Genomic DNA, 3960 nt, shown 5'->3' on the forward strand with positions numbered 1-3960 from the left:
CGATTTCCCTAATCATTAGTAGAGGCCGCTATCGAGGCGGGCGGGATTAGGTGTTCAGTAAAAGGACTTCCTAATACGTACCCTCACCCCTTACTCCAGATCTCTGTGAACATCCGTTTTCATTGGTATCCACGAGAGTCATTCTAGACATAGAATGCTAAGGGTAACGAGTTCTTAGTGTTCATGTCATTACTTTGTGTTTTGACATGGCACTAGGTATTCGAACGGTTCCAATTTCCCATAAAAATTAGTGGCGACTCCACAAATACAAACGCTTGTTTTCAAGCGCCACCGTGGCCCATGTCCACACATTTGTAGAGTCATGTTAGTGCACTTGAGTCCTCCCACTCCTAGCCTTTCACATACCGAATATAGCATTACACTCACACTTGCACCTAGATCACATAGTGCCTTGTTGATTGTGGTATCACCAATGATATATGGAATAGAGAAAATTCCCGGATCCTTGAGCTTAGGTGGGGAATTCCCTTGAAGTATTGCTCTACTTATCTTTGTGAAAGCGATGATCTCCAACTTCCTTATGGACTTCTTCTTGGTAAGGATATCTTTCATGTATTTTGCATAGGCCGGAACATGGTTGATCAACTCCGTGAATGGGATAGAAACTTCTAAGTTCTTCACAATCTCCATGAACTTTCCAAGCTGCTCATCAAGTTTGGGCTTGGCTTGGCGACTTGGAAACGAAAGTCTAATAACAATAGGTTCTTTTTCAACCTCTTTGGCCTTCTCTTCATTTCTCTTCTTCAATGAATCATTGGTGGTTGGTTCTACCACCTTAGGATTTCCCGTCAATGGTTCCATCACATCTTTTTGATGTGACACTTTCCTCAATAATATCCTCTTCAATTGGCACCTTAGGTCCCTCATATCGTGTACCACTCCTCCAGTGGATGGCATTGATAGTTTCATGTCTTGTAGGAGGATTACCTTGAGGAGGTAACTGTCCTTTTTGCCTTTGTGAACTTGAAGAGGCCAACTGGGACAATTGTGTTTCCAACATCTTGGTATGAGCAAGGATATTATTGATGGTAGTGTCTTTGGCTTGGCTATCTCTTTGCATTTGAGCAAAGAAATCTTGTTGGCTCTTTTGCATTTGGAGGACCGCGTTTTGAACATCAAAGGCTTGGTCATTGGATTGATTGTAAGAGGGTTGGTTTTGGTTGAAATAGGGTCTTTGAGTTGGATTTCTCATTGGAGGTGGGGTGTATGTTGGTTGAGGATTTTGAACATTTTGGCTTTTGTATGAGAAGTTTGGGTGAAATTTGGCGTTTTCATTGTAATAGTTGGAGTAAGGGGTGCCATTCTTATATGCTTAGAAAGCATTCACTTGCTCACTTGTGGCCCTACATTCTTGTTGATCATGTCCCAAAGTTCCACAATTCTTACACACTCCATTTGGAATAGAAGATGTTGCCACCATCGCATTGACATGTTGATGTTGCTTGGATGATTGAGAGGCTTCATTCATCTTGGCTATGGCTTTCTTAAATTTCAAGTTCATGGTGTCAATATGGGAGCTTAGTTGGGCACCCAAATCGGCCCTCAATTATGTAACAGAGTCAACTTCATGACTCCCTCCCCTACTAACTTTTCTTGGCCTACTATATTGAGAGTTGTGAACCGCCATCTTCTCTATCTTTGCCCAAGTTTGGTTGTCGTGTATCTCGGTGAATCTTCCATTAGAACCCATGTTGAGCACACTTCTTGAATCTTCATACAACCCATTCCAAAATTGTTGGACAAGAAACCATTAGCTTAGCCCATGATGAGGACAAGAGCGACATGTATCTTTGAATCTTTTCCAAGCCTCATATAGAGACTCATCATCTCTTTGCTTGAACCCGGTGATTTGGGCTCTTAACATGTTGGTCTGCTCCGGAGGGTAGAACTTCTTGTAAAAGGCAAGTGCTAACTTCTTCCATGAATCAATTCCACGAATGGCCTTGTCTAGGCTCTTTAACCATTGCTTTGTGGCTCCGATCAAGGAAAAAGGAAACAATACCCATCGAATTTGGTCTTGAGTTACCCCCGTTTGGGAAATTGCATCACAATTGTCATAAAAAGTCTCCATGTGTAGATGAGAATCCTCACCAGGTATCCCACCAAATTGACTTCTCTCAACTAATCGTATAAATGCGGATTTGGCAATGAAATTACCGGTCAAGTAGGGTGGTGTTGGAGTACCATTTGGTAGGTTCTCCTTGGTTGGAACGGAATAAGATGAAAATTTAGGCATTGTAGGTTGATTTTGTAGTTGGTTTGGAATTGGGTTTTCCTCTCCTTGTCTTGCAAAAGGGTTGGTAAACTCAACACTATCTGTTTGGATGATACCAATGTCCACAAGTTCTCCAATACCCACAATTGTTGAAGTCCCTCTAACGGTTCATCGAATATTTGTCAAGGTTCTCTCGATTTTGGGATCAATAGGCAAAAGTCCGCCATTTTTTATTTAATTTGGTTGAAACTTTGTCGTCTAAACTTACCAATCAAAACCCTATTTATAATCTCAACAAACTACTCTTGTTAGAGCGGTAAGTAAAGGTCGGATCCCAAGGGATGGATATTGTATTGATTTATCGGTTGTAGAAAGCTTTGTCTTTGGTGTCACAATTTGGGTTTGAGAGTTGCAATCTAAACTACTAGACAAAAGGTAAATAAATGAAAATAAAGCAAAGCAAGAAAATAGGGTTTGTAAACAATTGATTAAGGCACTAGGGTGTCATGGGTTCATAAAGGAATCATGGTGAGATCACACAAGCAAGTTTCATAGATGCAAGCAAATTATTGTTGTAGTGGAATCGAGTTAGTTTATATCTTACAATTCCTAGGAAGTTTTGGATCTCGGAGCCCAGTCGGTCAAGACTTTACAACCCCTACAAGTTGATTTAATTCTCCCTATTCAAATATATACATGGTCTAACAAGCTTTGAGTTAGTTTACGTCTTACAAGTTTTGTTGAATGGATAAGAGAATCATGCTAGGTTGTCAATCAAGCATTTCATCAAGCAAAATATGTGCATAAGTTGAAACTAGAACAAGCAAGCAATCATATGAACTTATTATGTAAAGATCTACCACATGATTAACTCCCCTAATCCCCCATTAACCCTAGTTAGGAAACTACTCACTCATGATCATGGAAAACTACTCACTCATGATCATGGAAAACATGATAACAAGGGTGTCAATCATATTAACAAGTCTAAACATGATGAAGGGGTAAAACAATAAACAAGGATTAAGCAAAGGGTAAAAGGAATTGTACCAACATAGGATGATCCAAATAGTAAGCAAAGAATAATAGAAGAAAACTTGATGAAAGAAGGAGACTTGGTGTTCAAATCAGTCAGAGCTCTCCTACCTGTCGATCTACATGGGAAGTTTAAACCTAATTGGGCCGGCCCTTTCTTAGTCAAGTCCATACTCTCAGAGTTGCGGTTAGGATTACCGACCTATATGGGAATGAATTTGCTAACCCAACTAACCTCGACCAACTAAAACGATACTACCCTTAGCATCAGATAGGAAACGCGCCTCGCATAACACCTACGTACCGCTCGTGCGACACGAAATAAAAATGGCCCTCGGCCCGCTGAAATAAAGCTTATGTCACTATCCTCTTGCATTTTGACATTTCGACATCCTCATATCATCAAATAAATTGAATTGAACTACGCACAGGGTTTTATTTCATTTTTTTGAATACGGAGGCAGTCTTTCACAGGACACAACCCATTATTTTACAATGTAAATAGAAGGACATTTGCAATTGCAATTGAAATTCGACAAGAATAATAAAAGAAAATCACAACGGTTTCTTAACCAATTAATATTTTATTCATTTGTTCCATAAATAATAATAGTATGCCAAATAATATAAATACTGGAAATAAAATGCTAGGCTAGGATTCTAAAAACCCCGTCGTTTATTACAAATAA

The 3960-nt window shown here is 39.6% G+C and overlaps 1 pseudogene; it reads left to right on the plus strand.

The window, feature by feature from the left end:
* The first annotated feature begins 1778 nt into the window (after positions 1-1778).
* Positions 1779-1877, plus strand: LOC141625468 (small nucleolar RNA R71; annotated as a pseudogene).
* Positions 1878-3960: the final 2083 nt, after the last annotated feature.

This window comes from Silene latifolia, chromosome X, assembly GCF_048544455.1.
Source record: "Silene latifolia isolate original U9 population chromosome X, ASM4854445v1, whole genome shotgun sequence".
Taxonomy (NCBI): Eukaryota; Viridiplantae; Streptophyta; class Magnoliopsida; order Caryophyllales; family Caryophyllaceae; genus Silene; species Silene latifolia.